Here is a 14231-nt window from a genome sequence, read left to right as displayed (position 1 = left end):
CAGCACAGAAAGATATTACAATGCTAGCCACTGCTTAGGGACTCCTAGGGAATGACTTATGCTACTGCCCTCATGTTGCTTCCTCTCAAAGTGTAAGGTCTCAAAAATATACTCAATGTTGTTGTATATTTGGAGGCTGGGATTCCCCATAAGTTATTGTATGCTTGGAGGCTGGGATTCCCCATAAGTACCATATGAAGATTTTGAAATGGAATAGTCAGATCTCACACAATTTTTCCTGCAGGAAAATCTCTAAGACATTGTGACAAAACTGAAGGGAGCGCAAGACCTCTGTACGAGTGTGAAGTTGTTCTCAGAAGAGCAAATAATTGAATGGGAGGTAAGAATTGGGGTTTAGTGATCACAACTATTTTTCATCCTGAATTCATAGGACATGACTGGGCATAATATTCATTGATTTTATTTATTCTCATTAAAGCAGTACAAACTGCTGAACCCCAAAGAATATGCCAGTTTTTAAATAATAATTCCATTAGTTGTCTAATCTAGGAGAATTTCCTTCTACTTTCTTCAGCCTTGCAGTAGTAACTTGCTAGGTGTTCCATTACCTCACTTAGGAGAAACAACCTGTTGTGACCCTTACCTTCAATGGGCTTCATGTTTTAAATTACCTCCTGTCTGAAGATCATGAAGGCACCTGTGCACATTTACCAGCGTACAGGGTCAGACACCCTACCTTCCGGTTCCAATACTGGAAGGGTATTTGTATTAGGGAATACAAATAACAGGACCAGCGCAGAAGACCTTCCCATAACTCAAGCTTGTGAGGTTGTGATGAGTATAGATCTCTGCAAGAAGTTACATACACTTGCACTGCAGATTGTGGGTCTCTAAGACAGTGTCCGTGGCTGACCAGCATCTGCAGGATCAGAGACACATTCTTTTATGGATATGGATGTAATCCATGATTTAGTAACCAAATTCCCCAGATGTGTGAGCCATTTTGCCTCTTTCAGGGTCTCTTCCCAACTTGACCCTGCTTCTTTGTGAGTGGATGTGAGACTTGACTCTTCCATCCCTCATTTTGAGATCCTTGGAAGTTGGAGGACCTTATTTGGAAATGACACGTAAAGATTCCTGACACTGTAGGTTTACAACGGCCTCTGTCTCCTTATTTATGTAATATTAGGTCATAGGGAGAACTTCTATTTCTACAAACCACATAAGGAAACCATGTCAATGCCAGAGACCAGCTGTCCCATGTATCCTACAAAAAGTTCCACTTCAGGACTTCCTTGGAGGTACAAAGATATAAGTATCAGATGATAAAGTTATTCACAGCCACTGCAGCATGAGTTCTATCCCTGGCCAGGGAGGTGACACACAGTGCACCCAATGCTCTCTTCTGCTGTGTATTTAAGTCACTCTGCCTATTCTGCTCCCCACTCTGTCTCTGGTGATTCCTCTCACCCCCTGCCTCTGGCCTGTACCCCAGTACTTGTATGCATAAATATATACATCTTTTAGAAAAAGTTCCACTGCATCCTAACCAATGCCCCATCTGCCACAATATCACTGTCACTAAAGCACTGTGGGAATTGCGAAAGCACCAATGCAAATTGCAATTCCATATGCCACAAATGAAAACTGAGTCTCCCAATTTTTGTAAGTGTTACACATAGAGATGAAAAATGAATCTTGGATAAGTGCTATAATATATCTGGTAACTCTTCAACCTTCCCCATATTGAGTGTTATAGACTCTCCTATAAGCTTGATGACTTAAATTCAGTATTGGTTATATTCACTATAAGCCTTTTGTTGAAAAAATTCCCTCAGAACATATATATAGCGTGTTACCCACAGTGCTTGGTTTTATCTTCATAAATGATATGTTACTTGGTGTTGGCCAAATTCCATTATTCTCCTATTTAGCATTCCGGGACCTTCTTCTTCTGCATCATGGCTGGAGAAGAAGGAAGTAGACCATATGGCTGTTGCTTTGTGATGACCTTTCCACATCAGATTGCCAGCCTTTAGGTCATTCTGAAGCATTCAGTCCAGTGGCATGAAATGCATTTAGTTGTTTGCAGCCATCACCACCCTCCATCTGCAGAACTTTTTCAGCATTCAAAATGGAAACTCTGTGTCCATGAAAAATAACTCCATTTTCCATCCTTCCAGCTTGGGGGTCACCCTTCTATTTCTTGTTTCTCAATTTGACAAGGACCCACATATGAGAAGACTCATGGGGTCTTTCTCTTTTGCTCTTTGGCTCATGTCCCTCAGCATGAACCTTTAGTGTATGTCCATTTGGGCATGTGTCACAGTTTGCTTTCCTCCTAGGGGTGAGCAGATTTGCACTGTGTCTCAGCCCCACCTGTGTTTACTGACTCACCATAGAAGTAGGTTTTGTTTGTTTCCCCCTTTTCTGCCTACTTTCTTGGTTCTAGGAGAACATAGATCTTCAGAGACAAGAAACCCAGTCTGAGTTTAGGAATCTCCACTACACCCTCAGTGAGGAGGAGAGGGCTTATCTATGGAGACTGGCAAAAGAGAAAGAGCAGCTGCTGGGGAGACTGCAGGACAGTGAAGCCAGTCTGGACTATCAGAGCCGTGAACTGGAGAGCCTCTTCCTGGAGCTAGAGAAGAAATGTCAGGGCTCAGCCCCGAATTTGCTGCAGATGAGGGAGGCTGTGAACTTGGAGGAAAGAAAGGTATCAGTTTCTGATCTCTTGAGAGAATGTTGAGGGAGCCTGGGAAGTTTGGCGAGTCCTCTCTGCCTCAGTCAGTATTTAAAGAAATAAATGTTTAAGACTATAGCAGCAGCAGCTCTTGTTGGCCAAAAACAAAAAGGGGAAATGCTGTAGGCTGCGGTACTCGTGCTGTCTCTTGACAAGGTCCAGGCATTGGGGGACTCCCGAGAAGAGGGGAGTCCTGCACTTCCCAGAAAATCTGAACTAGGGAGTCTCCATGGCAATACCTCCTAATGCTCTCCTGTTTGTTCTTGGTTAATACATAAGTAAGTTAGTTATAAATTGGCTTGTGAAAACCTAATTCAGACCCAGGTGACAGTTGGCTTATTGTTCTTACGCCTAAACAATCACAAAAGAAGTAAAAATTGTTAAAGATATGGTTAGAATAGAAATGTTCTGGCCCTGAGAACTAGTGAGAACAAGATGCCATGAACCAACTGTGCTTAGAAACCGTAGCCTAACCTGGGGGGAACGTGTTTGTGGCAACAGTACATGTCCTGGTGTATGTGAAAGGTTAACAGTTTGTAGGTTGTGTGGAGGTTAGTATTTCTGGTTAAAAGTTAGAATTTTGTAGAATTAAACAGTATTGATGAGTTACTTTAGATCTCTTTGAAGTAATTTGATAAATAGGTTAGGTTAATTGAGTGCTAGGGAATGGGGTGATTTTAGTAATAAAGCATAACAATGGACTTTCATGTCCACTCCGACATTAGGAAAGCTTGACAGGATTATTAATTGTTATTGAACATTGTACTGTCTTAGATAATTGATTATGCTAGAAAATGAGTTGTACTGAGGAGAGTAATTGTCCCTGTTGTTTTCCTTTCTTTTCTTTTTTTTTTTTGTTTTTCTCAATAAGGGTCAAATTTTTTTTTTAAGATTTATTTATTTATTTATTTATTTATTTTTAAGATTTATTTATTTATTTATACAAGTACAGTCAAAAGCGTGAGAGGGTGAGAGAATTCACTAGAGCCAGAGCGGGGAATAGAACAGGCAGACTGATGAAGTACACTGCTGAGGGGAGCAGCGGGCGGCAGGAGAGGTCTGCATGCCATGTGGGACCCTTGCCCGGCGGCCGGGGATTGAACCGATGCTGTGGAGGCTGCGGGCAGATTCGCAACCCAGCGCTCAACCACTGCACCACCAGGGAGGCTCAAAACCATATTGTTTTTAATACTATTGCTTTACAGTGAAGTTTAAGTTCAGGTAACCTCCATTTTTCTCCTTTTTTTTTCTTCTTAAGGTTGTTTTTGCAATTAGTGATCTTCTTTGGTTCCATATAAATTTCAGGTTGTTTTTCTTCAGTTTCCTTAAAAAATATTTCCAGTATTTTTGGCAAGATAGTCATTTTGATTTCAGGTGGATTGATTAAAATACACTGCTGAGGGGAGCAGCAGGCGAGACAGGAGAGATCTGCTGCGCCATACATATGTGGGTTAGCTTCCTGGGCGGGGATCGAACTCTGGCCTCAGTGCTGATAACACTGAGACTTAACCCTTAGGCCACCAGGCAGGCCCAGTAAAAGGGTCTTTGAAATAACCAGCTATCTCTTTTTTTTTTAATTAATAAATTTTATTTTTATATTCCCCATACAATTGCAATCCCCCCATTTTATACATGCACTGGGTACAGTCAGAAGCGCGGGAGGGTGAGAGAATTCACCAGAGCCAGAGTGGGGAACAGAACAGGCAGACTGACTAAAATACACTGCTGAGGGGAGCAGCGGGTGGCAGGAGAGGTCTGCGCGCCATGTGGGACCCTCTCCCGGTGGTATCCGGGAATCGAACCGGTGCTGCAGAGGCTGCTGGCAGCTTCGCAACCCAGCGCTCAACTGTTGCGCCACCGGGGAGGCCTGCCCTGTTGTTTTTCTTAATCAGATTAAAGAAGTGTCTTTATGTAGTATGAGATGAAGAGGGTCTCTGTATGTTCATGAGAAAATATGTAATGATTGTCTCTGTTTTGCTTTGATGCTTATGTTGATGTAATCTCACTGCTAGCCTTAAGGTATAAATAAAGTGCCTGCTGAAACCCTCAGCAGGAGATATTTTCACCAGAGAGAGTGTCAGTGTCTCCTCACTACCTCATCTACCTCACTCCACTTCCCCTCAGCCCCCACAAGTTTTCGCCAACACCGTCCTCTCCTCTTGGGGACTCATGACAAGACATTTAGCTGGAGCGGGTCTCCAGCAAGCTCTTTTGACCATTTCTGTCTATGCAAGTGTCCTTTATTCTTCTCTCCCTTTTTATTATAAAACTCCCCTTTTGGGAACCAAAGAAAAGATCCATAGCAATGTCAGCTGCTGGCCTGTGCAGGTATCACAGGGGCAGTATGTGAATCAGAAACTAGCTTCTCTGGGTCAAATGTGTGTTTCTTGGCCATATGGATCATCAGAATACCCTTCATCCCATTTATTCACCCTTGTCAGTTGTTCATGGAACCTTCTCACCATCTCTTGAAAATGACTGGTGGTATAGAGTGGGGTAGCCAAAATGAATGATAACCTTCTCCTGAATCACTTATCTTGGTCCATGTGCTCTTAGGGAACCTCATTTCAGCTGCCTGGAGCTTCCAGAGGGTGAATATCAATGCCTGGACTCCAGTAGCTATTGCAGGACTGGTGGTTGTACTGTGAGGGTGAGGATGTAGTGTGACAGCGCTCTCAGCAGGTGACACCTGCTGCCTGTGCCTCAGTGGCCCAGAGCCAGGGGCTGGTCATTGATTCCCCACTGAGGACCTTTGTCATAAGTGACAAAGGTAATATGGGCTAATACTGGCTCCTGAGAAGGAAATTGCATCATTAATAGCAGAAGGTCACACAATCTTGCCTCTTCCCTAAGGTCATGGGCTAATGTGAATACAGACTCCAGGGCTCCCCACAAGCGTTGGCAAGTGTGATCACACACTCACACACACTGGCAGGGACTATCCTAGGGGACAGGGATGGGAATCGTTCTACCTGGGTATGCGTGGGTGTCTCAGGCTGGGTCATTCTGCTTCCTGGGGTGGACTGTTCAAAGCAAGTAACCCCTTGTGTAAATTAAGATGAAATACAGATTTTCCCACACTCACATTTGTCTTTGTTTTCACTGTATCATGTGAAAGACACATTAAACAGGTGAGTCTGTAAAATGTGGGAGTGTGAGGATGTGGGCAGTTGCGTGGCTACCCAGAGCTGAATGGGATGTCCCCTGTTTCTTGTAGGAATGGAGATGTGAAGCTGGAATATTCAGACACCTTCTCTTTGGAGCTTCAAACTGTGTGCCATGTTCCTGAGCTTTACTTTGATGTGAAGTAAATGTTAAGGTGCTTCCAAGGTGTGTGAAGTCAACAGTTCCCTTCATGCTTCATGTAAAATGCCGCTTTGGTGGTCACCAACTCAGCAGCTGTCCCTCGGTAGACTCAAAGACAGAGATGCTGTTTAGCTGTTCTCAGTGGAGCTGGAGCTCTCTCCCTCCTGGGTAGGCAGGGATGTAGCTTCCTGGTGAACAATTCGGGCTCTTCAAATTCCACCTCTCCCAGTTTGATCACCTGCTCATTCTCCCCATCTGAAAATGACAGTGTAGAAGATGTCACTTCCCTCACCTATCATGACATTTAACAGCATCAATATATGTAGTGTTTAGAACAGTGTCTACAACCTAATGTTTATTAACATTTCATTAAACTCCCAGCAATGCAAGAAAGAGAGATCAGTATTCTAGACTGTGATGAAAATGGTTTTAAGGGGGCCTCCCCAGGTGGCACAGGCAGTTGAGCGCTGCCCTTTGAAGATGTCTCAGCCTCTGCAGCGCTGGTTCAATCCCGGCCGGCTGGCATGGGGTCCCACCTGATGGCAGCAGACCTCTCCTGTCTCACCTGCTGCTCCCCTCAGCAATGTATTTCATTGTCTGCCTGTTCTATTTCCTGCTCTGTCTCTGATGATTCCTCTCACCCTCCCATGCATCTAGCCTGTACCCTGGTTCTTATATAAAATGAATAAATACATTTTAAAAAAAGTGGTTTTAAGGGCTTGACCACCTTGAATGTTAGAATCCTAATTGAAAGGTCTATGTAGGTGAATGAATGTGGGTGGAGAAGAAGTTGGTAAAAGGTGGTGCGGGATATTGCCCAAATGTGTGTTACTGCATTAATGTAGATCAAAATGTGGGAGTCTTAAACAAATTATGCAAAGACTACAACGGGAAAGAGGGGGCCCCAACTCCAATCCCACAATCTCATGGCTCCTCCCACTCTTGGGGACAATACTAATGATCACCTTATTTGTTCTTTTTGCTTCTTGCCTCCTAAAATTCATACAGGCTCGCATTCAGGAAATATCCCTCACCACCTTTAACCAACTCCTTTTCCACCCATATTCTTGCTCCTACATCGACCTTTCAAAGTCCACTTTATTTCTAAAAAAAAATCTGAACCAAATATAACAAAATAACACTTTTGTTCTGGGGTTTGAACATGCAGATTTACATTACATTAGTTTTGTGTTTTCCATTAGAAGGCTTCCACAGAAGAGCCCAGTAACCGCAGACCACAGCTGCAGGATGGAGGGGTGGGGGAGTCTCTAGCTCAGCTGGCTCCAAGGATCCCCAACTTCTGTGTCCCCCTCTATTTTCAGGGCAGACCTGCCTCCTATCTTATCAAGGGATTCACTTCTTTCCTTCACCTCTTCATTCTCCCGCCAAGCCAGAAAGGAGTCTCCATTTTTGTGACCAAATACCAGGGATCAGCCCCTTTCTCAAGAAACCTCTCATTTAGCAGGATGGAGAAAGCATCGTTGAACACCCTGCAGGCTCAGGCCTCAGTGTGCTGTCCTCAGTGGCTCTAGTGAAGAAGGGTGAGTCCCAGTCAGGTGAAAGGACACTGGGCCTGTTTCTACCAGCCCCTGTCCCTGTGCCCTTGCTTCTCATCTGTGCACATCTGATTAATAATTGATCTTAGAGATGAGCAAATAAGCCAAGCATCTTTATCAGAGATAGACAAATTTTTGACCATGTCCTTTTAAAACTTTAGTCTGTTTCCAGAACTACATTGCTGACAACGATAGAGTCAGTCCATAACCTCAATCCCCTGCATCCTCATAGGTAACAGCCCTCGCCAGTTCATGGATCTCATGGAACTTCATCCCGGGTCCAGGAGATCCCGGGTATGGAAGGGGGCCCCCACAGATGAACAGCAGTCCAACATGTCATGCCACCCACCACATTCGTGGTACAGGCACATCCTCACCACAGGGGGTACAGGGGAGAAGCCAGAGTAGGGTGGAACCCTGAATGCTCTAAGACCCAGCACAGGAGTGAAAGGGGTGCTCAGTGAAGGGTGTGTGCTCAGCTCATCCCCACGACTCTCTGGGATGCTCATGTGGTCCTGGATAAAGAGAAAGACATGACCGTGGTCACCCCTCAGGAGAAAAGAGACTCTTAGACATCCCTGTGGAAGCACCACTGGATGGCAGTCCTCTGCCTGATGCATCTTCACATCATTTTTAATATGTGTCGCCCAGGCTGAGTGTCACTGTGTTATCAGACAGCTTCCCAGATGGTCAGAGTAGACAGCAAGAGTCCAGACCCTCCAATCTGGACTCAGTCCAACCCAGTAAGGAATGTTTTTTCCTGTCATTTCTGAACTGAAGTTCCATCTTTTCTGGAGAAATGGAGACAAAAGGAAAGGAACAAATGACCTGGGATTTTCACAGAGATTAAATAACAGTGGCCCAAGAATTCCTCCTTAGCAGGTGACACAAGTGGAAGTGCTTTTCAGTCTTTGTAAGCATTAACCCCAACCAAAGGCCCATGTCTTGTTTTATGGCTCGAGCTTTGTGCCTGAGCACTTCTCACAACCGCCTGAGAACACAGCCCCAATATTACACTTTAGCAAACTGAGGCCCAGATGGGTGGTGTCCCTTGTCCTCTTAGAAGTAAAATCAGACATTGGATATAAGTCAAGCTCTGCATTGGAAGGTGGAAAACTAATTTTAATTGCCATGTAGTGTCTTCATCAGAACCAGCATGTGCATCTCACTAAAACAGGCACTCAGCGTGGTGGCAACATGAAAAAACAGCCAACCCCACACATTTCCATCATGCTCAGAGAGTCCAGGTCTGGGAGGGCAGACACAAAGGGGGAGATCAGCTGAGATACAAATCAACGGGAAGGAGCAGTCTGCAGCCTCGAGCCCCGGCCTGGGGACTAGAGTGATGAGGAGACACCCACTTCCGAGAACTGGACACATTGGCTCAGTGTCCTTGTCATAAGAAACTCAGGATAAACTCAAAGGCTTTAGCATATTCTCTTAACCACATGTTCACCAACACGCCACACGTTTTCCTGAACAGTCATCTCTTCGTCTCTTTGTTCCCGGTGAAGGGACATTCTCGGGAGAAGGACCTGCGGTGTTTTCTGCACGTGCACTTCCGGGGTCTGATAATTTCTTCCCATGTTGGAAGTCCCTGAAAACTAGTGCACTGACTCCTTTTCAGGTTGGTGACGCCAGGGGACTGAGGGTTAGACTAGGATAGGAATGGCGGATGTAAGAATCGATTCTCCAGAATCTGAGGTGTGGAGCCTCTTATGGGGACAAAGAAGAGAGAGCGAGTAATGATGAAATTGAGACTCTGACAGACCTGGCACCTGGGTGTGGGGAGAAGCTTCGAGGGGGAATGGGAGTCCCCATCTCACACTCCCAGGAGCTCTCATGAATCTTCTCAGAATTTGAACAAGAAAGTGCTCCCATAGTCACCCACCACCTGGAACAGAATCTAGTTAGGAAAGTTATCGGGTTTCGGAAAAGTCATGACATATTTTCTAGGGCCATCTGCTGCAAAAAAAAAAGGGTGATGACTTTTCCAACAAAGCAGCATCTCCCTCAGTTCTGTGAACTTTTCTAGCAGATGAATGAAAAGGAGGAGGAAGTCAAAGGCACCTTTGATTCATAGCCAGTTAGTCAGAAGCACAGGTGACAATGTGGACTTGTGACAGGTGCGAGGTCGGGGGTGGGGAGACTGTGTGGCACTGAGCCCATAATCTGGGGGTAGGGGGCTCTGTTGGACCTCCATTATATCAGATTTGAATTGCATTGTGAGACACTCAGGTAAATGGAGAAAACTCGTACTTCAGGAGTGCAAAGTTAATAGATGTGGTGAATTGGGTAGCAGTGGAATATTAAGGAGAAGCAGGAAGTTTTCATGGACTCACATGCACCCCTATTACTCACAGGAACTCAGAGACTAGGAACACAGGTGGTGTTTAGAACTGAAGCTCATGGAGAAGCTAACTAATAAGCAATAGATTCTTAGAGAAGTGACAGGTAAGGAGAATTGAATTTCTCGGCGGGGATGATGGGAAGGCAAAGACATGGGGCAAGTGATAGAAGACAAGGGCTAGTGTTTCCTGCTCGTTATGGGGATGCCTGTAGTGCTGCCTCAGAGTCTAGATGTGTCTCTGGTAATTCACTTCTATCCTTCCTCTTTGGCAAACAAGGGAGGACCAAGAGCTTCTCTTGTACATTTTTTTTACAAAACTGCATTTGGCCCCAAATAATTTTTATGCCAAAGTGGGATAATAGGGTGTGTTCCTTTTAGGATGAGATATTCAGTAACCTCTGTCCTCACATCTTCCCAAACACGCAGCTGCTGCTCCACAAGCTGTCTGGAATAAAGTGGTTGTTGTGAAGTGGAAACAGTATTTCTCCTTTGTCAATTAACTGAGGTTGACAGGAACCAACCTCCTTTAGTTAATACCATGGTTGGAAATTCAGTAGATGTCTTTTCTGCTAGGGTTAGAAAAAATAGTATGTTCTCTTTCTGTGCATGGAATTTCTGCGTGTAATCCTGGGCCCAAAACTTCAGGAGAGTGACCAGTCAGTCACTCAAAGAAATCTAAGTCTGGTCTACTGAACCCAGCCCTCAATTTGACTAAATAATCTCTTCAAAAAAAAATTCTGTTCTACTAAAAGTAAATTTGCTTCATAATAATAATTCTCTCAGTTAATGTAATCATCATGTCAGTTGTGAAAAGAAATATTATTTTTGCTGTCCTGCTCTTCTATGCAGTTGACAGATACCATGCAGCTTCCCATCATCTCCATGGAAGACTCTGCTGGTATCAAACACAATGGGAGCACTCAGCCCTCCAGATGTCTGCTCACCCTGCTGGTCAGATCAGGACCCTTGGAAATCAGAGATCTGAACCCCGCGATGGAGAGGGTGATGCATGGTCATTGCTGTGCTCTCGCTTCTCCGCAGGTCAGGCTGTTCTTCTGTGGTGTCTGTACAGTGGCTGTATCCACTCATTCATTGCATACTCATTGAGTGTCCACAGAGAGCTCAGCACCATTCCTGGTTAGGGGAAAGAGCAGCAAGGGAAACAGTCAAAAAATCTTTGCCGTTAGAACTCACATTATATTTCTGTAATGGTTAAACAAAAGAAGATACTGTTCTTAAAATTACTCCAGCAGTGGAGGGAGGAATAAAGGAGAAGAATGATTAACCTGGAAATAAGGCCGAAGAGTACCAGAGAAGGAGTTTCTTGGGAAGGTGAAGATGTGGGAGCCAGTGTTCATGTTGTAAAAGGACACAAGTCCAGCCTCACAGTATTGAAGAACCCCCACCAGCCATGCTGCTCCTTCAATGTAAGAGACGTTGGGGGAGAGGTAAGGGCCATGTAGCCATTCTCCTGGCAGAGTCTGATGGACCAGAAGCCAGACCGAAGCTCTGGGGTCATGTCCCTGTCCCTCTGCACATTTTCCAGACAAACTCCTAAGTCCCACCCAGATCCTTCTCCCACATCCTCTTCAAAGTAATGTCTTCCTGAGGTGAAGCCCTCACAGCCCAGGACACAGGGTAAGGCACAGAATCTCCTAAAACTGAGATGCTTCTCCTGGGGGCTGCTCTGATCCACGTCTCTGATCCTCAGACAGAATTAGTTCATGATGAGCTGTGTCTGGGTCCAGAGACACACTGACTGATAAAAGAGAAAGACACATTTTATTTGCTGAGAATACAGAGCACTTCAGTATAACCATCCTAGATTCAAGTGCAGCCTAGTTCATTTAGCTCTGTGAGTCACTTTCTGAGACTCTGCATACTATAGTAGGAAATCATCACACCTGAACAATATGGTGGGGAGGATTGAAGGAGCTAATGGACACCTAGTGCTTGGAGAAATTCCTGGTATTTGATAAATAACCAATAAGTGGAAGTCATATACTTGAGCTTATTTGAAGACATAATGGCCTTGCTGTGCAATCACTAAAGGGTGCCTTCTAGAGCTGACAGTATTCTAGAAGATGAGGACAGCATCTATTAAATAGTCAGAAAAAAAGCCTGTGTCATATGTTCTATAATCATAAGAAGCAAATTCTGCCCACTATCAGAGGCAGCTTGGAAGTAGATTATTCCCCCGTCTAGCCTCCAGATGGGAACACAGCCCAGCCAACACATTCATTGCACTCTGTAAGGCCCTAACCATAAGTCCTAGCAAATGTGAGCCACACATATCTGAACCAAAAACCTGTGAGATAATATGTGTGTTATTTTAAGTGTCTGAATATTCTTATAACCATAGAGAATGATTTCAACTTCATTCAGATTTTAGAGCCAAAGGAATTATTAAAACAATTTAGTTTGAATTATCTAATTGTGGACATGTGGAACATGGCAAGGACTAAATAAGAATCATGGTTTTGGAATTGGTAATACTGGCTTTCATTAAGATTCAAATATTCATGGCATCATAATCCATTTTCTCCTTAGTCCTGAATACTGATCTATCTTTCTTAAATTTCACTGAATGTTTAATGACATGTTAATAATGAATATTATGGTGCAGATTGTTCTAAACACTTTACACCTGCTGTTGCATTCCATTTTCATGAAAACTCACTGAATGAAGATCTGTTCATATTTGTATTTTTCAGAAAGGGAAAATGAAGTAGTGGTTGGCCCAGTTGATACAGCAAATCAACGGGAGAGGAGGAATTGGAAGAGCCTGAAGAGAGAAGAGTTTGCCACTTCCCTGTCTACACCCAAGGGAGTGGGTTCCTGACCCACTGAAAACAGCTCAGCCACCTCTCTGCCTACGAGTCTGAGCAGGACAGGTAGGAAGATTAGCTACCACGTAAGGGGCCTTTGCTGTGAAGCATGAAGGCAGTTATTTCCTTCACATACCTTGGCAGCTCTTTAACATTTTCTTCAAATCAAAGTAAAGCTCAGAAACATTTCACACAGTTTGAGGGTCCAGAGAGTGGAACTCTGGTATTGCCAGCTCCACATCTGAATGCCTAGAACAAACAGACAACAGACCTTCTGCAGTGGATGTTCCATTCAGCTCTGGACCCCGACACATCCTCATTTCCCCCTAACCATGTGTTCATACCTACTTACCTTTTCAATGTGTCTTTCACACCCTACAGTGAAAACAAAGACAGAAGGTGTGTGTCGGAAAATCAGTATGTCATGTCACTTGACACGTAGGGTTATATGCTGTGAACACTGCACGCCAGGAAGTAGAATGATCCACCCTGAGACACCCACGCATACCCAAGTAGAACGATTCCCATCCCTGTCCCCTAGGATAGTCCCTGCTAGTGTGTGTGAGTGTGTGATCACACTTGATTCGGTTTATGGGGAGTCGTGGAGACTGCATTCATATTAGCCTGTGACCTCAGGGACTTGATCATGTTATCTTTTGCTATAAGTGACCTAATTTCTTTCTGAGGAGCCCATATCAGAGATCACTGATGACAAAGTTCCTCAGTGGGGAATCCATGCCCAGAACCTGCCACTGGGCCACTGAGGGAGAGGCAGCAGGTGTCACCTGCTGAGGGTGCTATCACGCTACATCCTCACCCTCACAGTGTAACTACCAGTCCTGCAATAGCAGCTAGAGTCCAGGCATTTATGTTCACCAGCTGGAAGCTTCAGGCAGCTAAAAGCAGGTCCCATAAGAGCTAATGGCCCAAGACAATAAGTGAATCAGGAGAAGGTTATCATTTATTTCAGCTGCCTCACTCGATACCACCAGTCATTTTCAAGAGATGGTTATAAAGGGTTCCATGAACAGTTGACAAGGGCAAATAAATTGCCAGAGGGTTACGTAGGGTCCATAAAACAGGAAGCCTTCATATCTACCCAGAGATTGTTTACATTTCTGATTCACATGTGACCCCTGGACCTGCAAGGCCACCAGCAGACATGGATATAGATTTTTAAGAATGTTTCTTTAATTTTGGTGCCACAATTAAGTGAAGTAGACAGGTCTCAGAAACTCCCCAAGCTCCCTCATCATTCTCCACTCAATAGTCAGGAACAGATGACACCTCCTTTCTTTCCTAGATTCTCAGCCTCTCTTACCTGCAGAAAATTCTGGGCTGATTCTTGACATTTCTTCACTAATTTCAGTGTGAGGCTCTCAAGTTCAGAGCTCTGCTTTACCAGACTGGCTTCAACTTCCTGCAGGCTCTCCAGCAGCTGGTCTTCCTCTTTCTCCAGTCTCCATAGATAAGCCCTCTCCTCCTCA

This window comes from Talpa europaea (genome assembly GCF_964194135.1).
Source record: "Talpa europaea genome assembly, chromosome: 2".
NCBI classification, from domain to species: Eukaryota; Metazoa; Chordata; class Mammalia; order Eulipotyphla; family Talpidae; genus Talpa; species Talpa europaea.
Note: the sequence above shows the minus strand (reverse complement) of the source record.